This window comes from Lissotriton vulgaris, chromosome 4_1 (genome assembly GCF_964263255.1).
Source record: "Lissotriton vulgaris chromosome 4_1, aLisVul1.2, whole genome shotgun sequence".
Lineage (NCBI taxonomy): Eukaryota > Metazoa > Chordata > Amphibia > Caudata > Salamandridae > Lissotriton > Lissotriton vulgaris.
The window spans coordinates 380,278,774-380,305,417 of record NC_141691.1 but is presented as its reverse complement, the minus strand read 5'-3'; the positions used below and the strand labels follow the sequence as shown (position 1 = coordinate 380,305,417).

The 26,644-nt window shown below is 48.2% G+C and overlaps 1 protein-coding gene across 2 annotated transcripts in view; it reads left to right on the top strand.

Annotated features, from left to right (window-relative positions):
• The window catches only part of BRWD3 (bromodomain and WD repeat domain containing 3), a 1,253,402-nt gene that overhangs the window by 220,250 nt on the left and 1,006,508 nt on the right, over positions 1-26,644 (top strand). The window lies entirely within an intron of this gene.

Sequence of the window (26,644 nt, the reverse complement as noted above, 5' to 3'; positions counted from 1 at the left end):
GAAACTCAGCCAACTCAAGAAAGATAATGAGACGGCAAGGTCTATGGGGGCGTTGCAGTTCAGAGGCAACAGAAGAGGCACCCCGTCACGGAGGCCCGGCGGGAGAGGTGGAAACCAACCAGGTACATCACACCAGGCTTTCCAGCAAACGCAACAGACAGACTCACAGGGACATCAAGGTCAGCAGAAGCAGTCCTGGCAGTACCAACCAAGAGGTCAGTCCTTTCGAGGGAGAAACGGACGTGGCCAGAATAGGAGAGGGGGACAGCAGCCCTCCTCGAAGTGACTCCACAGAACTCTGGGTGCCCAGCCACATAAAGGACCCCGGGGGGCACCACGTACCAAGGGGTCGGGACAATCAAAACACCTACGACCACATGTCACCAGTGGGAGGAAGATTGAAATTTTACCTCCAGGAATGGAGAGAAATCACATCAGACAAATGGATCCTAAACATTATCCAATTCGGGTATTGCCTGGAATTGGAGAAAAGGCCAACAAGCAGGAAACCAAGGGGAAGACCACCAGCAGGAGACCAGCTGGCGAGGCTTCAGGAAGAGGTAAAGGAACTTCTGCAAAAACAGGCCATAGAGCGAGTCCCATTCAAGGAAAGGAACAAGGGGGTCTACTCGACGTACTTCCTGGTACCAAAAGTAGACGACAAGATGAGGCCCATCCTAGACCTGAGGTTCCTCAACAAATTCATAAGAACACAGAAATTCAAAATGACCTCCCTGCAGGAGGTGCTACCGCAACTGCAGGTCGGAGACTTCATGGTCACAATAGACCTCAAGGACGCCTACTTGCACATACCGATGAACAAAAAGCACAAGCATATGCTCAGGTTCACAATCGGGGGAGGCCACTACCAGTTCACAACGCTGGCCTTCGGACTCAAATCAGCACCAAGGGTATTCACGAAGTGCCTCGCAGCAGTTGCTGCACACCTACGAAGACAGGGGATACACGTATACCCTTATCTAGACGACTGGTTGGTGAAGGCGAGTTCGTACCAAAGGTGCAAACACCACGCACAGACAGTGACGAGCACGCTCATAAACCTGGGGTTCTCCGTCCATTGGGAAAAATCGTCAATGGAACCGGAGCAAGTGAAGACCTTCCTGGGGGCGGTGATCAACACCGTGCAGGCCAAGGTGTTCCCCAGCGAGAAGAGAGCAAGGGCACTGGTCAAGGAAACTCGCCTCTACCGGAAGGGGCAAGCTCGGACAGCGAGGACTGCGAGCAAGATCATGGGGATGATGGCATCATGCATCCACCTGGTGCCGAATGTGCGGCTACACATGAGACCCATGCAAGAATGGCTCCAGGAACAGTGGTCACAGGCGTCAGGCAGTTGGGAGGATCTTGTGGTGGTGACGCACGCAGTGCAAAGGGAGATGACATGGTGGAACATGGAAAACCTAACAATGGGAAAGCCTCTAACACCCCCAACTCCGACTGTGACCATCACCACGGACGCATCCCTGAAGGGATGGGGCGCTCACATGGAGGAGCTCAAAGTGAGAGGACTGTGGACGCCAGCAGATGCGACAAAGCATATCAATTACCTAGAATTGAAGACAATCTTCCTGGCACTGAAAGCCTTCCAGACAAGACTGTACAAACAAAGGGTGTTACTGCAGACAGACAACACCACGGCGATGTTCTACATCAACAAGCAGGGTGGAACACAGTCAACAACGCTTTCAACACTGGCACAGGAGATATGGAGATGGGCCATCCCACTACAGATAGACCTGCTAGCCATACACCTACCAGGGAAAGAGAACATTCAGGCAGACTGGCTGAGCAGACAGACATCGGCATCCCACGAGTGGGAGCTCAATGCTCCGGAAACGAGGTGGTTATTCAACAGGTGGGGAACGCCATCAGTGGACCTGTTTGCAACACGCCAGAATGCGAAATGCCAGTACTTCGCATCCAGACTACCCGAAGAGGGGTCCCTTGGGAATGCCCTATGGATAGATTGGTCCGGGAGATTTGCCTACGCTTTCCCCCCGATACCACTGATACACCGAGTACTGAGCAAGTGCAGAGCGAGCAAGATGACCCTGATACTGGTCGCGCCACAGTGGGCGAGGCAGACATGGTACTCGCAGATCATGGAGATGTCACAGAGTGCACCCCACAGATTCGGCAGAAGAAAGGACCTGCTCTCCATGCAGAACGGGGAGGTGCTGCACCCAGAGCCAGAGACCATGAGCCTAGTAGCATGGCTCCTGAGGACATAGAGTTTGCACATTTGAGACTGCCAGAGAGCACCCTCAGGGTCCTTCGCGAGGCACGGAGGCCGAGCACATGGCGGTGCTATGTCGCAAAGTGGAAAAGATACACGATGTGGTGCAAACGTGAACAACTTCACAAGAAGATGAAGAAAGACTCCACAGTGCTGCGATACCTGACACACTTGCTGGACAAAAAACTCAGTTCATCCTCCTTGAGGGTTCACTTAGCGGCTATAGTAGCCTACACAAGGGGTGAGATGGGCAGAAGCTTCTTCACATCCCAGGTTGTCAAGAGGTTCCTGGAAGGAGCGAAGAGGATCGCACCGCCCAAGCGGGTGCCACCACCAGCATGGAACTTGAACGTAGTTCTCACGGAACTCATGAAGGAGCCCTTTGAACCACTGCACAGGGCCTCCTTAAAGATGCTAACCATGAAAACAGCCTTCCTAGTTGCTATAACGTCATTACGCAGGGTAAGCGAACTACAAGCGCTGACACTACAGGAGCCCTACATTCAAATACATAGTGATAGGGTTGTGATGAGGACGGACCCACACTTCATGCCGAAGGTGGTCTCCAGGTTCCACATGAACCAGTCCATACAGATACCGAGTTTTTTCCAAAAACCAACCAATAGCGCTGAGCGAGCTCTGCACACCTTGGACGCCAGAAGGGCGGTCATGCATTACATTGAAAGGACAAAGGAGCACAGGAAAACGAAACAGTTCTTTGTGTCATTCGCCAAAAATTACATGGGCAAAGCAGTAACGAAGAACACTATTGCACGATGGATAGCACAGACGATTCAGCTCTGCCACAACAGGGCAGGACAGGAACTAGACGAGGGAGTGCGTGCACACTCCACTAGGAAGAAGGGGGCCACAATAGCCTTCCTGGCTAACACGCCCATACAGGACATATGCCTGGCGGCAACATGGGCTTCAGTGCACACGTTCACAAAACACTACTGCGTGGATGTGCAGATGAACAAGGAAGCGCAAGTCGGACAAAAGGTGCTCCAGCACATATTCAGAAACCAGAACTCATCTTCCACCCAGCCGCCACGGAAATGAGAAACCGCTACAAAATCTATGCACAGCATAGTGAATCCAGAAAGATTCACGCTGCAAAACGATTAGTTTCTTACCTGTCGGTGTAGTTTTGCAGCTTGATGATCTTTCTGGATTCACTAGCGAACCCACCCACCTCCGCCAGAAAGATGAGGCTGGAGAGAAAAGGGGTGGTCAAAAAAAAAAAAAAAAGAGAAGATGAATAGATAAAATGGATTTTACATAGAAGGCGGTTAAGGAAAATTCACCTACATAGAACATTGCCATCACCTCGGAAACGGAGGAAACACGGAAAAAAGAATCCGAAGATGGCGCCCAGGGATGGGAGCTTCCGCAGGAAGCATGCCGACGTCACCGGAAATACACCCAAGGAAGGGTGACGCCGACGCCCACCTGGGACACAAAAAAAAAAAAAAAAAAGAGAGAAAAGACTACGAATCCGGACCCAACCACAAGACCGCGGAATATGCACAGCATAGTGAATCCAGAAAGATCATCAAGCTGCAAAACTACACCGACAGGTAAGAAACTAATCGTTATATCTGCCCCTTCCTCCTTAAGTAGGACCCCTCGGACCTGGTTATTGTTTCGTCGTGACCTGTTTTCTAAGTCCTCCGCATGCGCTTGCAGATCTACTTGATGGTCTTTGAGGCGCAGAACTTCTTGCTGGAGCTGCTCTATCTCCCCACTACTGGCCTGGTCTGCGTCCTCGATAGTGGCTACCCTCTCGCCGAGACTGTCCATCTCTCTTCTGATCTCTCTGACCTTCCCTGCGACCTCCTGTCTCAACGTTTCAAAGTCCTCGCGAAGGGAGTTGAACAAGGTCTCCAGGAAGGATTTTGTGATGGGCCCTCGGTGGATTCATTGTGTTGCTTAGACGCCCCTGGAGAGGACGGTCCCTTTTTAGGTTTTGACTAGCAAATGCATGTGTACGAAGTACGCATGCGCTAGGAAAAATCTTATGATCTGTGTGTGGAGTCGGGTAACAGCCCCCTCCTCCCATTGGCTAGCTCCATAAATGGAGGCTAACCATTGGGAGTTGGCTCTGTCCGTCAATCCCGGACCAGATTCGGGGGCGTTCCCGAGATTTTTTGGCTTTTGGCTACGTCAGCCGAAAACCGTTTCTCGGGAACGCCCCCGAATCTGGTCCGGCATTGAAGGCACCCGGAAGAAGTCCAGGTGAGTGCTTGCTCTTTTTTTTTGCTTTTTACTGCTGCCTCGGCTCCCGTTCCCGCCCCCCTACTGCTGGATCGCTCTGTGTCTCCCCGGCCCCGTTCCCGCCCCCCTACCGCTGCCTCGCTCTGTGTCTCCCCGGCCCCGTTCCCGCCCCCCTACCGCTGCCTCGGCTCCCGTTCCCGCCCCCTACCGCTGCCTCGCTCTCTGTGTCTCCTCGGCTCTCGTTCCCGCCCCCCTACCGCGTCAGAGTAGAACGTATCCTCAATGCTGAGGAAGAGAGACGTCATGCTGAGGCACGCAGAAGTGTGACAACGGGGGCTGTAGGGGGTTAGACTAAAAGAGAATATTAAATTGGCCCTTTGCTACATGCAAGGGCAAACAAAGTAAATCCGCGCGGGAAGAAGAAATATAAAGGTAGTAGTAAGTAAGTGATGTAGAAAACCAGGAGAAGCAATTAAAACCCCAGGCAGGCGCTGCACCTTCGAGAGCCCGCTCGCAAAGGCCCCGTTCTCCTCCCCGTTTGCCCCAGGGGGTACTTGCGCTTCCTGTTTCTAGTTTAACGTTCAGCAAGTGAGCAGTACAGATTACTTGCTATAAATAAAAGACGCTTTTCCGGGAGAAAAGCAGGCGGCGCTCGGGGCTTCGGGGCGTGCAGCACTCACGCATGTTTTAGCGCAAACCTCCGTGCAAGTGGGTCAGTTTCAATGAGTCAGTGCACTCTGATTCCAACGCAGGCATACGTCACATTACATTTATATACTCGCTATACAGTGCCAACGTGCAAATTGACACCTTATGTCACCAACCTGACCACTCATCATTTTAAAGTACTCTGGCCCGAATAACCGGCATGGGCGTTTACAACACCAGATTAGTAAAAGCAGAGGGATTAATTGCGCAGGATCACATGTTTCTGTGTGGGGTGCAGCGGAAAAAGGGGATTCTAGTATTATCACGGAATTAGCCTATGATGTGCATTTGTAAAGCCCCAATCCTTGTGGCATCTTGACTCTAAATTACAGGTGTTTAAAGTGACCCAGCTCAACGGTACTCCTTTTAGCAACAGTGGAAAGGCTGAGCGGACCCCGGAATTTGAACCCGTGTCAAACACAGGTTTCTGGGGAAGATGCTTTAATTCAGTGAGCAGGCGGAGCCCGCTTGGAGTGAGAGCACCCGAGCCACATCAGTACTATGGGTACAGAGTCGCCTTAAAACACGCGAGCTTTTCATCCGTGTGTTTTCCCTGCAGCGAGTATAAATCCATTCTATCCCAGACCCCGTGACTTTCGCTGGGTGGTCACTACCGGAGTCCAGTCTGAGCACGGGGAAACCAAGTCAAGCCAAGCCTGGTAAATAACGCCCTGACCTGTATACCCGAATCCCGGCTAAGTAACGCCCCTGTCTCTATGCGTGTGATCCTGGGCAAACCCGTTGAGTCTTTGTGTGCCTCATGGGTTCCTCAAGCTTTAAACATAAGGAGCCCTTGGAAATGAACCGAGTGCCCAACATTCGGCGCTATACAGACCAGAATGATAATGCGGAGCTCTCCGTGTAGTCTGAAGGCATCCATTTCGTGATCTGACTCGATTTGAACGGAAGTTGCCCAGCGTTATAAATAAAAAATAGAGGCGGGGGTGGGGGGAGGACTCCGGGAATCCCACACTGGCTGTCTTTACTGGGCTAGGGGGGAGCTCCCTTAATGGCTGCCTGCAGTGCAGCATACATACTGGAGTCAATGAAACATAACCTAGGATCTGCATTGAAAACTATCCGTCAACTAATTACAATTCTAATTTGCGCGCCTCTCGCATCGCCCTCTCTTACTGTGCTAGGCGCTATGCTACGAATACGATGAAAGCACCCTCAACATGACATCCAAAACAGTGCCCACTAAAGCTGGAACCAAATATAATACTTTGCCAACCGGGCATTCCTGCCCAGTGTAGGTGCTGTACGTGAGAAAAATGCGATTCAGCAATCAGCACCTCATAACGGGCTACGAGGGACTAGATAAATACAAAACTACTGTACAGTGCGTCCAGTGAAGTACCGCGGTCAAAGAGCACCGAACGGAGTGTTGTTGCAGTTTATTTATAGCGCAGATCTGACGCGAACCCGGTCATTGGAGCGCTTTACATGAGCACCAGTTACATTACAAACGGGCACGTCGATATTAAGTGATTTGTCCAGAATCAGGGATGTTAAACTGATGCCGCGACTAGAACCCGGTTCACCAGTTCCAAAATCGGCCATTATATTACGCACATCCTCCCCCAAACCCACTGTTTGTCCTGCTCAGGAGAGCACACGCCTCTCTATATTAGCCCCCATGAACTTGTACTCAGCACTTAGTTGTGGCGTGCAGTCTCGCAGCGTTTGTGAAAAGATGAGCTGAGAACACGGACATTGAGTCATTTGCCCAGGATCACACGTTTTTACCAAGTGTAGAAAGTCAGGATTAGAACTCTGGCTCAATGTCTGCCTGTAATATTAAGGAGCCGTTCTGAGGGCATACAAGGTCGTGTTCATCGTCTCATTTGAATTAGACAATCACAGTTAATATGCGGAGATTAATCATATTAACGATTTAAACATTCGGAGCTTAAGGGATTCGCCACAAATAAATTGCGTCGTTTAAGCCCAAGTGCGGAGCTGAGATTGGAGCAGCCCTGAAGCGGGCAACTTTCGCTCTTAGACTTAGAGTCTTCCTTCAGCTCTTGCTATTTGATTCTCCCCTCTCCACCTTTCTCTTGCTTCCTTTCTCGACCACTCTCCAATCTCTCTCCCTCTTTTTTCCTCGCCCTCTTTTTCTCCCTGTCTATTACCCCTTTTCTCCCCCTTTATTCTATTATTACTCCCATATTCTTCTATCCCTTTTACTCAAATCCTCTCCTTTCATCTCTCCCATTCCCCCTCTGCTTGCCTTCTCAGTGGCCCTATTTTAACTCGTTCTCCTCAGTCCCCTCTTTTTTCTGTTGCTCTCTCCTTTTGTTCTCACTCCACAGTTTTCCATTTTCATCTCCCACTTCATGCACCATGTTTTACTCTGTTGGTCCTCCTTTCTCTTCCTCTCCCACTTTTCCTCCCTTTCTCCAGTCCCTGTTGTAGCCCATGTTTAATCTGGCTCTCCCTTTCTGTTTGTCCCATTCTCGCTCTCCTTTTGTAATGTTCCTCTCTTTATTTCGCCTAGTTGCTCTCTCACCTTTACAGTGACTCTCCCTTTCACTAACTTCTTATCTGTTACACCATTTACCACGATTCTCCCATCTCTTTTTATTCTTTACACGATATCTCTAATTGTAGTCTGGCTTTCCTTTCTGCTGCTTCCCTCTTCCTTTTTTCTAGTTTACTTCCTCTGTTTAACTGTACCTAATATCTACCTTTACCTTCCTCTTTCCTCCTTTATGCCGGTTCCCCCTAATTTTGAAAGGTATCTTTCATCACCCTGTTTCACCTTCGTTCTCTTCACCTCTCTCTTTCTCTTATTTCTTAAAGTCTTTTGTCTCTTTCCAAATCTCCCTCTCTTCCTCCTGGCCCTGTTCTCCCTTTGTTTCGTTCTTTCCTGTCTCACCCTGAGCAATGGACTTCCATTTCACAGACTGGCCCCCCCCCACCTCTATTTACTCTTTATCCCGTCCTTCTCTCTTTTTAGGTTTTGCCTAGCAAATGCATGCGTACGAAGTACGCATGCGCTAGGAAAAATCTTATGATCTGTGTGTGGAGTCGGGTAACAGCCCCCTCCTCCCATTGGCTAGCTCCATAAATGGAGGCTAACCATTGGGAGTTGGCTCTGTCCGTCAATCCCCGACCAGATTCGGGGGCGTTCCCGAGATTTTTTGGCTTTTGGCTACGTCAGCCGAAAGCCGGTTCTCGGGAACGCCCCCGAATCTGGTCCGGCATTGAAGGCACCCGGAAGAAGTCCAGGTGAGTGCTTGCTTTTTTTTTTGCTTTTTACCGCTGCCTCGGCTCTCGTTCCCGCCCCCCTACCGCTGGATCGCTCTGTGTCTCCCCGGCCCCGTTCCCGCCCCCCTACCGCTGCCTCGGCTCCCGTTCCCGCCCCCCTACCGCGAGAGGCTCGATATTTTAGTGGCAATCAGGGAGGCTGGCATCCAACTGATGGACCTCAAGAGATTGGCAGGACAGAATTCCCACTAAAGGTACTGAAGCAATCAGAGGGACTTCCGGCTAAGAAGACTCACGCAAAGGGGCAGGCTTCCAGGTTACGGGCAGAAAGGCCTGCACCTCATGAGGTGCTGGAAGGGGTGCATTACAGATGGACAACCGAAGGGCTGCAGGGTGAGGTGTAAGGGCAGGTGAACTAGATGCTGGGTAAGGCATTATTTTTTTGTTGCTTTTTACCGCTGCCTCGGCTCCCGTTCCCGCCCCCCTACCGCTGCCTCACTCTGTGTCTCCCCGGCCCCGTTCCCGCCCCCCTACCGTTGCCTCGGCTCCCGTTCCCGCCCCCGTACTGCTGCCTCGCTCTCTGTGTCTCCCCGGCCCCGTTCCCGCCCCCCTACCGCTGCCTTGGCTCCCGTTCCCGCCCCCCTACCGCGAGAGGCTCGATATTTTAGTGGCAATCAGGGAGGCTGGCATCCAACTGATGGACCTCAAGAGATTGGCAGGACAGAATTCCCACTAAAGGTACTGAAGCAATCAGAGGGACTTCCGGCTAAGAAGACTCACGCAAAGGGGCAGGCTTCCAGGTTACGGGCAGAAAGGCCTGCACCTCATGAGGTGCTGGAAGGGGTGCATTACAGATGGACAACCAAAGGGCTGCAGGGTGAGGTGTAAGGGCAGGTGAACTAGATGCTGGGTAAGGCATTGCAGAATGGGGTGCACAGAGGAGGAGGTAAGGGGATTGTAATGGTGTACAGTGCATTCCGAATGACCGGTTGATGTGGTTGACACAGGCTGGTCATTTAATGGAGCGTTGAGAGATACAGAATGGCCAGTTAGTGGTGTGCTGTGGATGCAGCGTGGCTATTTAATGAGGAGTGGCAATCCAGAATGGCTGAGTAATGGGATTCCAAAAGACAAGGATAACCTACTCCTAGAATACCCATCAGCCCCTTTGTAACTGTCTGATGCTTGTGTATACAGGAGCAAACACATACTTTTAAAGCGCCGTACTGAGGTAATATAAATTTTATGGTCAAGTTGTGTTCCCTAGCGAGTACCCCACCGACTCCATGTACGAGTTAAAGTGCATGTAACTTCCCTCCTGTGTCAGCTATGAAGACGCAAATACATTTGCGTCCAACGTTAACATGTCCTCTTTCAGACCCACCATGAATGGGTTGAATGGTCCGTTCCTAAGTATGCTATGCCAACGTCTTTTTGTAGTGTACTCCTACGTTTTTCAGCCCTGGCTGAAGTAGGCCCTGAATCTCTGCCACCGAGCCTCTTTTCTGGCTTCTGACTCCGAGAAATCTCTGCCCAGGCAGCCCCCGTACCCGTGAACTCTGACTTACTTCTAGCGCGGCCCTCCGTGCTCAGCTCAGCCGCTGCCTGCCAAGATTGACTATAACCTTCAAGTTATCTGTTTCCCTCCCCGAAAATACATTCCAGCCTGCTAGCTTCAGTAAACATCCTTCCTCAGCTGCAGGGCTAAAGGGCCGACCTGTCTCTATGCAAGTAATTCATAGCTTCTGTTGCCATGCGTCCATGGAAGGCCCCATGCCCCCACGCCTCTCATACAGACACTCAGGCGCTTATACACGCACTCACAGCAAGTATAGAATAGCTTCTGCTCTAGAGACCTTTCTGCCCAGATAGCTTAGTTCCTAAACATCAGATATCAGATATGATAGAAGTACAAGTTGATCTGACATGCCAGACTTCTGTCTCTTTCCGTCAGTGTAAATGTCAAGTCCCCTGCACCCCTCCAATTACACGTCATCCAGCTGCGCACGCATCCAAGCTTCCGATTTCTGCTGACATTGCCACATTTTCTGTTAGTGCCACCCCTTTGTGACACCTATCAGTGACGTTTCCAGAACACACCTCTAGTTCACGCCCCTTGATTACGCACATGTACCACGTGTATATTGTTATCTTGTCTTCTCTCAGCTGTTACGCCTCTTGCACTGTTACTTATGGAATGAAATAAGTATATAAGCTATGTACTGTTAATAAAATGTAGCGCTCTATCCCTTCTGACACCCTGTGTGGTGGTCAGAACATGATATCTTGGCCATGACCATTCCTTTTTAAGGAATAAAACCCCTTAGAACTCTAACACCACGGACTCTGTCTTTTTTCATCCGATTTGAGTTATTATTGATTAAGTACTTACCTGCATAGAAATTAAGAGAGTAAATTAATTATTTACGTCATTTTGGCGCCCGAATAGGGACCCCTCCCCCACCTCACGCGCCGGTTGGCGCATTGCAAGCTCTGTCCCCTGCCATCAGTTAGAAGGAACATACGCGTACCGGCAGGATTTCCTGCATCTCCCTCTGACCCACGGAGGTGACGAAGACTGCGATCAGTGCCCAGACGAGGCGGAGAGGAGTGCGGAGGATCCCGACCAGAGCCTAGCCGAAAGAAGCAAGGTCCGAGGTGTCAAGAGGCCCACCAGGTTTCCGAAGTTTTTCCGAAGTTTTCCGAAGTTTTCCGAAGTATCGAGTCGAGTCCAGTCGAGTTTTCCGAGGCCTTCTGTTTCCGTGCTTCCCGGTGAGTACCATTGCTGGGTCGTATCTAGACGGGTTTGGGTACGCAAGTCCGGTCTGCACTGTTTTTAGGCAGTGTATCTGTACTGTTTAGCAGTATATCTAGTATTCCGAAATTTCTGAATTTTTGCACTGTTACAGCAGTGTATCTGTACTGTTTAGCAGTACATCTAGTATAGTGGGGTAGTCATCTATGTTTTAAATGTTTTTGTGATTAATGTCGTGGTATGAATGTGATTGTTTTCCTTGTGCATTATTGTGTTTTTCTTGTATAAATAGTTACATTCAGAATTAAGTATCAAGGATCGAGCATTTCAGTATCAAGTAGGCACAATGCCGTTTTTCAACAAGTTAAAGCAGATAGGAACTAGGAAAGGGATGTTAGAGGAAGAAATTCCGATCCCCCCTAGGGACACTCCAGGTAATTTCATGTATAACAAACATGGCATAGACGCCATACTGTACCTAGAGTTATGGACCGATTATACCAAACACCTAGAGGAAAGATACCGATGGCCAGTTAACGGAACATGGGATGCCGAGTGCATCATAAAGGTAGAAGAAGCATTACGGAAAAAGAAAGCCAGACAATCGCAGAAAGACGCCATAGAATTTTGGCGTAAGGAATCACATAAACGTGCTGAAAGGGCACTCCGTAGAGAAGACAGACTTAAAGAATCAGAAAAGGCCCAAGAAAACGAATTAGTTATTGAAGGAATTCGAGTAAAATCAGAACAAATAGATCGCATCCGAAATAGCCAAGTGAACAACATGTATCTTTTGGCCGAAGGTACCCCTGACGCCATTTCAGAAATACCGAAAAATTTGCCGTCACCATTAGTTCCAACTAAAGTAATGCACAAAACTACTAAAGACATATTCCTAAATTCATACTTAGACGATGTAGCACCAGCTTACACCAATCTGCCTGTTCGTGCCCTGCCTATTGACAGGGACGGGGGTGGCACTCCACCCCCAGGTCACGTTCCGCTGGTACCGCAACAGACTTCTCCCGTTCCGCCAGCCCCGCCACTTCCCGTACTCAAAACAGACATGCCGAAACCACGTTTACCTGATCCACCTAAGCGACAAGTTCAAGCCCAGATACAGACTCCACAGGGAGGTAATGTACAAGCGTCCGCTTCAGGAGGTGCGACCGCGGGTCCTCAGACCCCGCCACCAACACACAGATTCAATCTCAGAGATATGCAGAGTCCTCTCACGTACAGGTCTCCCCACTCCTCTAATTCATCCCGCCTTGACACATTAAAAGAAAACATGTCAGTTTGCAGATATGATCCAGTACCCGGAAAAGACGATTTAATGATATTGGCATCATTACGGTTAAGATCCGCTACTGATAGCTTGTTATGCTATGCAGGAATGAAGGATCGTCTAGACAGAATATATGAGTTCGTTCAGACAGGAAAGGACTCTGACAGTATTAAGGATGCCATGGAGAAACAGAAAGTTGGCATGCAAGCACTGATACTACGATTTTTCATAAATTGTCTAATAAGAGAACGAGACAGGCCCGGAACAGATCAGAGTGAATTAGACGCATTGAACAAGTGGGGTCAAAATATAGCTGATGGAAGACATGATAGACAAAATTGCATAGACTCTATGTACAAGAAAATTAGGAAAGCAGTGATAGCAGTACACCAGAAAGAGAAAGAAAAGGCTTCCTCCGAGGAGGAAGAAGAACAGGAAGAACCCGAAAGAAATGTAGGAACAATAGCATATGTAGGTAAGGGAACTTACCTTAGGAAGGGTATCCGTCCGGAGAGCAGGAGAGTTTTCTTCTCTGCCTTAACAAATCCGAATTCTGCTGAGCATCAGTTCCAGGAAACTGATAAAAGGCTTCGAGATCGAGTTGGGTACCATGTACTCAATTCTATGAATGAACAAGAACTCGCCCGATCAGCTGAATCATGGGCCGAAAATGCAGACATATATAATGATGACACAGTAGCGCAGACATTTCTGAACCTCTCCCCGACGAACAGAAATTAGCAGGTGTATACATGATTCAGCACCTTCTCATTAAATACAGAAAACATTATTCCGATCCAGGTCCCTTACACGAAACACTAGAAGCACTACTGATGGATAGATGGAGAGGTCTAAGCACTAAATTAATTCAAATAATTCTAGAACAACGACACAGATATGATACCTTTGTAAGCTCTGAATATGTTCCCGCCCCACCTCCAGAAAGGAAAATGTACCATATGCAATGCGGGGGTGGTATTGAAAGTCAGAACCCCTTACGAGAAGTGCACCCTGTTATGGGTGAGGATAAAATTTTGAAACGCGTGTATGTACACACGCCTCTGACTAAATTAGAACTGTTAGAAATGAAGAAACTAGTACCATGCCATGATAAAGACCCTGCAGGTTTCCATAGAGAGCTTAAAGACATGTTATTAATGGGGGACTACACATATGATGATATCATGAAAATGTTGAAAGTATTATTGCCTACGGGTATATTCGAGAAACTGAAGGAAAAGGAATGGGAGGTGGGAGACACAAAGATTGCCTGGGCAGAAATAGAAGAGGAAGAGAAAAAACGGGTCCCAGGGTTAGGCCTTGGGGACAAAACTAAAGCATTACCAGGTTTGATAGTACAGGTCCTGCCCAGATTATTGACAACTAGAAAGGAGGATTGGGATGCAATCTCGTCCTGTAAACAGAAACATGATGAAGATACTAGTGACTTCTATTCAAGATTCGAGAAATGTTTTATTATTAATAGTGGCCTCCAGCCAAGTAGCGAGTCGTACCCACATCTTTTTGTATCAAAATTAGTCGAGAATTCCCTACCGTTAGTTAAAAATAGAGTGTACAAGGTCGAGAGTACATGGCAAGCAAATACGCCATCCCAGATGTTACAAATGTTACAATATCATCAGAACAGAATTAGAGAAGAACAAGATCAGGAACAAAAACGCATGAAAGACACAAAGATGAAAATGTTAGTAGCTCAGACAGTCCCATCCGACGGACACAGAAAGGGTACGACCCAGACAAGTCACACTGCAGCTCCCGTTAAAGGGACATGCAATTATTGCAAGCAGCCAGGTCACTACGTACATGAATGCCCAGTTCTGAAACATAACATAGCGACAGGTAAAACTAAAGAAAGACCGCATCCGCCTAGACAAGACCATAACCAGCATCAGTCTACACAGAATACACAGCCTATGCATGCTTCCTCTACTCCAGCACAGACCGTAGCAGTACCACAGCCACAGCCCATTGCCGCAACTCAGCAAGTTTCACAGCAGATGTACCAGTATGCCCAGTCTGCTTACCCCGAATATTCCCGATATACATGAAACAGCCTTGAGAGGGAAGGTGGCTTGCCTCTTATTGAGATTCCTGTAGATCAAGAAGGTCCTTATGTACACAGTCAAGTATTGGGAAAAGACAGAAAGTTTTTAATTGACACAGGGGCAAGTCGCACTACAATAAGTCATGATGAAGTTCCAGGGGCACCCCTCTCAGGCTCACAGAATGTTTCCCTGGGTTTTTCAGGACAGCCTATTGTAAATGAAGTATCCGAACCAGTCCCCCTGGCTGTGGGTCCATTATCACGCGTTACAGACCTGTTACTCACGAAATCATGTCCAGAAAATCTGTTAGGAATTAAAACATTGAAGGCTCTAGGAGCTATAATCTGCTGTTCCCCGGAGGGAGTTAGACTCTTTCTGCGGGATTTCAAGGGTCATTATGTTCTGCGTGAGTTTGATGTCAGATTGAAAAATGTACCTGATTACTTGTGGGCAAAAGGCCCAACTGATGTAGGATGTATGCACATTACACCATACCGTGTTACACTCAAGGCAGGTGTTGTATTACCCAGAATCAGACAATATAAGTTACCACCCGATGCTGTAGTGGCTTTACTGAAAATCATTGAAGAGCTCATTGCTCAAGGAGTGGTCGTCGAGACCGACTCCAATATCTGTAATTCACCCATCATTCCGATTCTTAAACGTACCGATCCCAATGCACCGCCAGTATATCGGCTGGTGATTGATCTTCGAGAATTGAATAAATGCATTATTCCACAGTATCCTGTGGTCCCCGATATCTCCTCTCTATTGACTGCTATTGATTCAGAAGCAACGTTCTTTACTGTAATTGATCTCAAGAACGCCTTCTTCAGCGTGCCTATTGATCCAGAGAGCCAATATCTCTTCGGATTCAGTTTAAATGGACGCAGTTTCAAATTTTCGCGCGCACCTCAAGGATTCACAGAAAGCCCCAGCATCTATAGTCAAGCACTGAAAAGACAACTAGATTGTATTCAAATGCCAGTTAACACCGCTTTACTGCAATACGTCGATGATCTGCTGATCACCGCACGAAGTGAGCCCGAATGTGAAAAAGCATCACTGACAGTTCTACACTTTCTGGCCGACAAGGGACACAAGGTGTCTCCTTCGAAGCTACAATTCTGTGTTCAGCAAGTTGTGTACTTGGGTCACTTGCTGTCCAAAGTGGGGAGACAGCTCACTCCCGATCGCATTCAGCTAATTGTAAATATGCCACAACCCCAGACACAAAAGGAAGTGCGGGCCTTCATAGGCCTCACCTCGTACTGCAGACAATGGATTCCCCAGTATGCATTTCTAGCCAAGCCACTCATCCAGTTAACGACGCAGGAGGCAGCGACTTCGACTGCCCTCCCTTGGACTCAAGAACACACACAAGCTTTTGAAGACTTAAAGAAAGCCTTATGTCAAGCACCAGTTTTAGCGACACCATGTTACAGCAAACCGTTTACACTTTTTGTTACAGAACGTGACGGTACAGCGTTGTCTGTCCTCACTCAAGATCAAGCAGGTTCACATAAGCCTTGTGCTTATTTTTCTAGTACATTGGATTCAGTAGCCCAAGCACTCCCTGCGTGCTTAAAGTCAGTAGCAGCAACAGCGTTAGCAATAAGACAAAGTGATTCAATTGTTTTAGGTCATCAGTTAACAGTTCAAGTACCACATTCTGTAGAGGTTTTGTTAAACAGAACCCAGACTCAACACTTGACTATAGCACGACTGACAGGTTATGAATTAACACTATTCCAGCCACACATAGAAATCAGACGCTGCAGTATCCTGAACCCCGCAACACTATTACCAACAGTTATGACAGATCCAACCCCACATGATTGTATAGAAATCATTAATGCAGTAACAAAGCCTAGACGAGACTTAACAGATGTTCCATTGACAAATCCAGACCTGACACTTTATGTGGACGGTTCATGCATGAGAACAAGTACAGGAGAATTAGTGGCCGCGTATGCCGTGACCACTGAAACTGAAGTTAAAGAAACACATCGTATTGACACACTGTCTGCTCAAGCAGCAGAGCTCATCGCTCTGACCCGAGCTTGTATTCTAGCCAAGAACAGAAATGTTAACATATACACTGATTCCCGTTATGCCTTCGGAGTTGTACACGACTTCGGAGTCCTCTGGCAAGAACGAGGTTTCCTGACCTCTCATGGGGCCAAGATTCAGCATGGTCCCCTCATTCAAGCACTGTTAGAAGCAATACATTTGCCCTCGGGCATATCAGTCATGAAATGTAAGGCACACACTAAAGTTACAGATTCTGTTTCCCAGGGTAACGACCTGGCAGACCAGACAGCGAAACATACAGCACTGACTCACACTCAGATTACTGATGTGACAAAGACAATAGTACCGACAAAGTGTATGACAGTTAGAGATCCCGCCCTAGACGTAATTGACATTCAGACACATGCTACTCCAGATGAAATAAAGAAATGGACTGAACTAGGAGGGATTCAGACAGATCAAGGTTGGGTGACGAAGGGAAAATCTATATGGTTTCTCCCTGACTCAATGGTTCAAGTCATGATAAATACAGCACATAGCCCGGCACATCTAGGAGAGAAGGCGATGTTAGACAGTTTACAGAATCTCTGGTACAACAAACACTTACGAGCAGCAGCAAAACAGAAAGTGAGTACTTGCATGATCTGTTGTCAGTTCAATCCAGGTAAAAGCGTCCCTGTAGAGCAAGGAGGATTTCATCCTCCCGATCACCCTTTTGAAGTCCTCCAGATGGATTATATCCAGATGAACAGTTGTCGAGGTTTTAAATATGTTCTTGTAATTGTTTGTGCTCTGTCCCGCTGGACCGAAGCATACCCAGTCCCAGACTACACTGCTCCGACCACTGCCAGACAGTTGGTTCGTGAATTCTTCCCACGGTACGGTTTGCCCCGTGTCGTGTATTCAGATAACGGACAGCCGTTCTCGTCCGAGTTGATGAAACAGGTTTCCCTTTTGCTAGGATATCAGTGGAGGTTCCACTGTGTCCGACATCCCGAAGCAGCAGGCCTTGTAGAAAGGCATAATCAGACACTAAAAATACGCCTTGCCAAGATCTGTCAGGAAAAAGGGGTCGACTGGATAGTCGCCCTGCCCGTGGCACTATTCTACATGAGAATGGTCGCCCATTCAAGATCAGGGCTATCCCCGTACGAAGTGGTCTTTGGCAGACCACTGAATATGTGGGGGACGCCCATTCCGAAGAAAATAACTGATGTTGATTGCAATATGTTGACAGAGTACCTTGCCTCCTTGATGTCTGCACTCCAATCATGTCGTTCAGAGGTTGCCGCAGCCTTCCCTGACAACACCGATGTAAAGGCGCATGAGGTCCGTCCTGGGGACCTGGTACTCGTCCGGAATTTCGACCAGAAAAGTCCGCTGGAGCCCCGTTGGAAGTCTCCGAAGACCGTCCTCCTTACAACCAGGACCGCCGTGAAGATAGAGGGGAGAAAGGGGTGGGTCCATACGAGTCACATCAAACTTTGCAATGAACTAAAAAACGGACTAAAACAGGACTCTGACTCGTCCACCCCCACCAAAGACTGTGTTGAGGAAAAAGACTTTACCGTTACCGAACGAGAAAAGACTCCCCAAGAACTATATCGAATGAAACTCCGATCTAGCAAGTCAGACAGTTTAATTGTTTAAGTCCTCCCCTAGGTGAATCGGTTAAATAGTTTCTGACATGTATCCCCTAGATCGAGATAGAGAGAGAGAGAGAGAAGCAAAGAAACGTACATACTGCAAATCACTGCGTAGTCACTGTATAGTGACGTTGTTAATAATGTTTTTTCTAAGTATTCTAATTATTATTGCCAGCATTCTGCTACCTATATATTGGCCTATTTTCAGGCGTGAACAATCTGCTTACAATGTCTCTGCTGAACACACTTTTAGTGAACTTCCTGCACATGAACTCTCTTACAGACTTGCGCTGCGCAACAATACATTCATTAGTATGTTACACCACTCCCATCAGACAAATAATGCTACAGACTGCTGGATATGTGGCCGACTCCCTCCCTACCAGAATTACAAGGGAGCTCTGCCCCTCTTTCCGTACCCGTTCACTCACAATGGCTCCTGTGGGGCATGGTTTAAAATAATTAATTCCTTAGATCCTGATATTGCTGTTTTCGATGGGGGCTGGGTTTGGGGAAACTTGAACTTAGTCCTGCTCAACGTCTGTTATCCTGATAAAGAGGGACTTCCCACTCGAATAGGAACTGATCTAGAAAATGAAGTATATGGATTAGGTAATTACACAATTAGCCTTATGATCCTTACTGTTGAATCCGAAGCCGCTCCAGTTTTGCCCCATATGTTAGTATTACCAGTCACAGGTGAACTATGTGTTAGCAAGAAAGGTTCAGTACACGTAGGTCATAGTAAATGCACTACTGTGGTCGAGTTCAGTGACCATGGTAAATCGTCCTTTAAAGCTACCAGTCACTCTTATTTTGTTTGTGGTCATACCGCATACATACGTTTGCCTCCAGATTGGGATGGTACCTGTTATATTGCATTCCTTCTGCCACCTGTTTTTCTAGCTCCCCCAGATTACCATAGAAATACGAATCTAGTGCAGAATAGACCCAAAAGAGATATTCCACTTGTCGACTACACAGAAACGGCATGGGAACAGTACACTGATTTCAATAAAGGATTCTTTTTCTTTCTAGGACCTGTCCAAAACAGTAAATTAATACGCAGATTAACCAGAACACTTTAAGCAGTAGTACATGAAACTGCCTCCGCCTTAGGTAACTTAACAGAGGAGCAATCTGCTATACGGGTCGTTGTCCTTCAAAATCGTCTCGTAATTGACGTCATCTTGGCAGATAGAGGTGGAGCCTGTAAGGTCATCGGGTCAAGTTGCTGTGTTTTCATCCCACAAAACGCACCATCTGTCTATCAAGCTATTACCCGTCTGCATAAAATTGCAAATCAGATACCTCAGAATCCAGGCACCTGGACTTGGTCCGGTTGGTTCTGGACTACGTTAACAGCTTGGGGATGGAAGATCTTATCATTCCTAGGCATTGGCCTTGTTATAGTATTCAGCTGCTGCCTGTGCCTACAGTGTGGGCCAGTGATTTGTGGACTATGTGCCACATCGTGCATTGAACATTCCAGTTGTCTTTCAAACAGTCAAAGAAAGAAAGATGAACATATAATGTTACAAGAACAAACCGATCGATTTATGAGGATCGATATATCATGAAGGGTCCGTAGGGAACAAGGAGGGAATGAGGTAATATAAATTTTATGGTCAAGTTGTGTTCCCTAGCGAGTACCCCACCGACTCCATGTACGAGTTAAAGTGCATGTAACTTCCCTCCTGTGTCAGCTATGAAGACGCAAATACATTTGCGTCCAACGTTAACATGTCCTCTTTCAGACCCACCATGAATGGGTTGAATGGTCCGTTCCTAAGTATGCTATGCCAACGTCTTTTTGTAGTGTACTCCTACGTTTTTCAGCCCTGGCTGAAGTAGGCCCTGAATCTCTGCCACCGAGCCTCTTTTCTGGCTTCTGACTCCGAGAAATCTCTGCCCAGGCAGCCCCCGTACCCGTGAACTCTGACTTACTTCTAGCGCGGCCCTCCGTGCTCAGCTCAGCCGCTGCCTGCCAAGATTGACTATAACCTTCAAGTTATCTGTTTCCCTCCCCGAAAATACATTCCAGCCTGCTAGCTTCAGTAAACATCCTTCCTCAGCTGCAGGGCTAAAGGGCCGACCTGTCTCTATGCAAGTAATTCATAGCTTCTGTTGCCATGCGTCCATGGAAGGCCCCATGCCCCCACGCCTCTCATACAGACACTCAGGCGCTTATACACGCACTCACAGCAAGTATAGAATAGCTTCTGCTCTAGAGACCTTTCTGCCCAGATAGCTTAGTTCCTAAACATCAGATATCAGATATGATAGAAGTACAAGTTGATCTGACATGCCAGACTTCTGTCTCTTTCCGTCAGTGTAAATGTCAAGTCCCCTGCACCCCTCCAATTACACGTCATCCAGCTGCGCACGCATCCAAGCTTCCGATTTCTGCTGACATTGCCACATTTTCTGTTAGTGCCACCCCTTTGTGACACCTATCAGTGACGTTTCCAGAACACACCTCTAGTTCACGCCCCTTGATTACGCACATGTACCACGTGTATATTGTTATCTTGTCTTCTCTCAGCTGTTACGCCTCTTGCACTGTTACTTATGGAATGAAATAAGTATATAAGCTATGTACTGTTAATAAAATGTAGCGCTCTATCCCTTCTGACACCCTGTGTGGTGGTCAGAACATGATATCTTGGCCATGACCATTCCTTTTTAAGGAATAAAACCCCTTAGAACTCTAACACCACGGACTCTGTCTTTTTTCATCCGATTTGAGTTATTATTGATTAAGTACTTACCTGCATAGAAATTAAGAGAGTAAATTAATTATTTACGTCAGTACGAGATTGGTGTGCTTATATTTTACCGAAAATTGACATTACTGAATATTTATAATTATAATTTCACACCAGAGCCGGAGCGTCTCGTCTGAACCCAAAAACATGGCTTTTAATACAGCACCGTATGGAGGTCGGGAGTGTAACATTATAAAAAAATAGGTAAATTAGAAAATAATCGACATAAGCCGAGGGTTGGACCACAACACGATGCCTTTGTTTACTAGAGACCAGAAAACATGGCTCCACATAGCACCTTATGGAGGTTGGTGCATTTATTTGACTGAATATTGAAATTCTAATTTCATAAACTGCGACGTGCGCACTTATTGGGATGTGTTTGTTTAAATATAACCAGTATTTTCTAAACTCATCTATACGTTGTTGACTTTAGTAACGAAGAAGATTCAGACTGCAGAGGCAGATTCAGACTGCAGAGGCAGATTCAGACTGCAGAGGCAGATTCAGACTGCAGAGGCAGATTCAGAGTGCAGATTCAGAGTGCAGATTCAGAGTGCAGAGTGCAGATTCAGAGTGCAGATTGTGTGGGTGACTCTGTGTGTGTGGGTGGCTTTGCGTGTGTGGCTCTGTGTGGGTGTAAAATGCAATAGGTCATGCATTTGCAAGCGATTAAGCTATTGGGCATTGTAAATGACAAGGCCATTTATTTAACGATTACGCTATTGGCAATGTAAATGACAATGCCATTTATTTATGATTTTTAAAAAAAAACACCCCCAAAAAAATGTCATGAGCAATGCCAATAGCTCTACCTTTAATATTGCCGAGACCATTGCATTGTAATGCTTGTTTACACTGTCACCCTGCCTCGGAGACACACATTTCTCAGTCAGTCCCTTCAACGCTCAGTTGGAAGTTGCCAAAACCCATTTTTGAACTTTATCCGGTTGTATATTATTAGATATGTTGAGTAGCCCATCGAGTCTGTTTGTGTTTTTCCTTTTGCTTTCCATGTTAAAAATGCGAACTCGAGCAGCGGAAAACCCAGAAAAAACGTGAGCAGGCGGACTACTCGCTTGTAAAAAGCTTTCTGAACTTCCTAGTCAACTGCTATTAAACGCGTAAAGTGTATACATGTTGTATGTGGTCGTTTTTAGGGTGTGCAGGCAAAAATGGGGGTAAAATTGGGGTCTGCAGTGCTACACGGTGAGCTCTCCTAGATATCAAGTGTGTATGTTACTGTTTTAAACACATTTTTGGTCTGGCAATAATTGTCAGTATGGAACTAATTAAGCTCTATCAAGCCCTGTGTGTGTTGAGGAGGGCCCCTCAGTGTTAGACATGCTTTTACGGAGGTTTAGGGACCTTGTTGCTTCACTGCAGATTGGGCTCTGAGACGGCCATCCTGCCTAGTTGCCTGTTGTGAATGGGTATAAACAATAAACGTCCGATTATGGTGCCGGTTGGACCTATCCCCCCTCAAGAACACAAAGAACCTACTGACATTTTCTACCTGAAATAGACCATCTAATTTGGAAAGACCACCCTGTGTCCTTCCTGATTTTATTTTCACCTAGTCAGTACTAATCTCAAACTAATACTCCTTTCTCTCCATGCTCATATTTGTCCCCTTGCCTCCTACACCATTTCAACCTTTCAGCCATGCAGGGACCAATTTAGTACCAGGTAAGCATCACACATCTATTGAAATGGGGGTCGCAGTGTGTAGGGCTTGCAGTGTGTGGGGGGGGGTCGCAGTGTGTGGGGGGGCTCTGTGTGGGTGTGTGTGGAGAGCTCTGTGTGGGTGTGTGTGGGGGGGGGCTTTGTGTGGCTGTGTGTGTGGGGGGCTCTGTGTGGGTGTGTGTGTGGGGGGCTCTGTGTGTGTGGGGGGGCTCTGTGTGTGTGTGTGTGTGGGGGGGGCTCTCTGTGGGTGTTTGTGTGTGTCATTTGCGAGAGATAAAGCTAGTTGCATTGTAAATGACAATGCCATTTATTTATGTTTTAAAAAAAACACATAAATAAAAATAATGTCAAGAGCAATGCCAATAGCTCTAACTTTAACAAAGGCAAAACCATTGCATTGTAAATGCTTGTTCTCCTTTGGCTGCCCTTTGTTAAGCATCTCTGAGAGGGTGCGGCCTCCTTTCTTCCTCTTCCGGCCATGTTGCTCCCGCTGCCTTCGCCTCCGTCTCTCCCGTCCACGCGGTCGCCTCAGTGGCCTCCTCCAGCCTCTAGCGTTGGCCCCTGGGGCCTCACTTCTCCGTTGAAGAGTGGCTTCTTCCACTCCACGTAGGTGCGTCAGCGCTGGGCTCTACTCACAGCCACCCCCGGCGTCCCCTATGCTCATCTCCCAGCACTCATCATGCAGCTGAAAGTCTGGGGCGTCCACTGAGCTTGCCCCCGTAGGACCGCCACCTCCTGTGTTCACGTCCAAGAGGTGCCTCTTCCTTTTTGTCTTGGTGTGCAGGCACGTGGGCGTCGCCGACAGCCAGCCGCTCGTCCCCAGCCACCGCCCGATCCAGACCCTTCCTCCAACGGGGTCACCCCCTATCTTGAACTATTCCCGGGCCCGGCCTGTTATGGCTGTCTCCCTGAACACTGAAGAATCGGCTGTGCTCACTCTGCACCCCCAGGCCGCTCCCCATGGCCAGCACCTCCTTGTTAGTGCCACACAAGAACATCACCCCCAGGGCACTTGCTGGACCTTCACAGTGTCTCTGGCCACGGTCTGCCTTAGCCGGCGCCGGTCACTGTACAGGGGGCCGCCTCCCCACTCTAAGCAGCCCCCCACTCCTCACCTCTCGGGCTCTGCAGTGCCGGTCAGTGTGCTGGTGACCCTTCAGATCGGGTGGTGCTCTTCCTGGTTGTGTCTGGAGGCACCTGGCCCTGCCGTCCGTTGTGGGCCCCACGACCCGACCTCAATTTTTGTGGCACCACCCACGCACCTCTCACGGGCCGCCGGGCTGACCGCGCTCTCCTGCCTCGGTTTCCGCATACCCTCTTGTGCGCTGCCACATCTTGGTGCTGCTGGACAACCGGTGTGCCCTCCGCCCCTTAGGGCCGATGTTGCTCTCCTTGCCCTGGACCAAAGGCCCTCGATCCAGCCGCCAGTCGGAGGCCTCCCGACCCCGGCCTCAATTTTCACGGCGCGCACCTCTCCCAGGCCGCGGGGCTGGCAGTGCTCACACGCTTCGGCTCACGGAGTCTCACATCCCCTCCGTCCGGGTAAGCAAATGAGCACCATTTCGCGGGAGGCTGCGGCTCAGCGCACCCTGCTCCTCCTCTGTGTTCCGCGCAGTCAGCAGCCACCCCGGCAGTCCCGCTGTGTCTCCCAACTCTCCCGCCCCGGTTCAGCTTTGTGGGGGGAGAAACGTGCGTTTATCGGTCCACGGGGAAGGTGGACACGGGGAGCACACGGAACCTGCGGCTGCCTACACCGCCATCTTGGCCACGCCCCCCAAGGTTCCTTTTTTGAACTTCCGCACAGAGTATTGAACGAGCTGGATGCACTCCTTGTCCTAATATTGTGAAATGGGAAAAGATGCCGGGTTAGCCTACAGATCATGAAGCGTAGGTGGGGCAAAGGGGGTCTGGAGGACCCAGATTTTGAACTTTATTACTTTGCATAGCAACTGCAACATGCTATAGCCTGGCTGGACACGGATCCCTCCTGGGAGAGGTCACTGCTAGAAGGCACATATGGGGACCAACAGTTAGGAGCGCTTCTCGGGCGTGCGGGGGGGGGGGGGGGGGGCAACGGGAACGTAGTCCTCCATTGGTGCGACTCAATATGGAACCGGGTGGTACGAGATGACTAATTCGGGACCACCCGTTTGCCCCGGAAGCGGACTTCTGGCTAATGCCACCCTTTGCTCAAATAGACCAGATTATGTCCACAGATAAATGGAAGGATGGGGGCTGCCTGTTGCTGTCTGACCTCCACCGGGACAATAAATTCATTACTTATCAAGAGGCGGTGATCAACTTTGAGCTGGGATCGGGGCAGTTTCTGCAGTATGCTAAAATGGCACTTATGGCCCTCGTTTCCAGAGGCCCCAGGGCACACCCACACCCTGGTCACTATGATCACCATGGCTGGGGGGGTGGAGGTTTGTTACTCACCTCTACAGGGCTTTGAGATAACATAAGAAGAATGGCTCTTTAAAAATAGAGGACAAACAGCAGCGGGTGTGTCCGCAGGAGATCACACCACGAGAATGGGAAAAGATACACAAAAGTAAGCGCAAGGTATCTGTATGCAATCGCTTGAAACAAATTCAGTATGATATAATACATATGACCTACCTCTCACCCAGACGGCTTCAGGCCATCGATAGTTCCAGGGACCCACATTGCCCCAGATGTTGTAGTGCTCAGGCAGATTTCCCACATATGGTGTGGACGTGCCCAATGATCCAGACATACTGGATGGCGGTCCTAGACGACCTGACCAGGATAACAGGATGGACAATTGCCCTGGACCCGTGTGCCTGTCTCTTGGGCTTGATTCCGCGAGATCCGAAATGCAAGACGAGTAGATGGTTCCTGGTTTTGGGCCTCGTTATAGCCAAGAGGTGTATCGCGATCCATTGGTTAACTCAACAGGGGCCACTAGTGGCGCAATGGAGGATAGATTTGAGGGAGTGGACACTGGCAGAGGAAGTACATATGCGTAACACCAGGAGAGATAACAAACTACCCGAAGTGCTATTTGCGTGGGGAGATAGCGGGATAGACCTAACAATCCACACAAGAAAGCTCAGAGCCGACGCCTTCCACAGAGGTGACTGCCCCGGGTATTAGGGGAAGGACACAAGGAGACCCAGCATAAATGATAAGATGCATAGACCTCGAGTTATCCAGACAAGGCAAGGGGGGGCGTTGGGGATATTGACGGGGAGGGGTACAGGGGGGTTGAAAGGGGGGTTGAAAGGGTAGGGGGGGGGAGTTTATAACAGATTAATGAAGTGTCACTAAATGAAGAAGCAAATGTAAAATTTAAAATTTTAAAACCTTCTGAAAATGTTAAGGATTTTGAAATCGGTGGGCCAAACATTGGTATCCTTAGACTGATTTGTGTGGCTGTGCAAGTGTATTAAACAGAATATAGTATGGTCCTGTATGGAGAATGGATTGCCGTAATTGAATTTAGAGAAGCTTCAACCTTTCCATTAAAATAAAAATTGTGATTTAAAAAAAAAAAAAGATCTTGGAGAATCAAATAAAATATTTGAACATTTGGGTATTGCTTTGTAGCTGAAATCATGGGAATTGCTTAGGCGAGGGTCCATAGCTTCCAGTACTGACTCAGTAGGGGTTCCTGAATTCCAGTAATGATTAAGTGAGGTCCACAGAAGTCAAAAGATTAAGAACCACAATACTACTGTATTTGTCCTAGTAGTGGCATTATTGTGGGTCTAGCTTAACTCTGATTTTCTTGCACAGTCCTAGCCTATTTATTAAACTCTGAACATTTGGTTCTCACTTTCTTGTTTAATATACTATTAGTCTACTCGTTATTGCTATCGGAGAGAATACCATTATGAAGAAAGAACATTGAATAACCTGTAATCCCCACTCTCGATCATAGGTATATTCTTACTCCAGAAACATCCTTCCTGCCTCCCTATGTACCAAAAGTACTGCACAGAATTTTAGTGCTCGTTGCTGCATAACTTTAATGAATTGT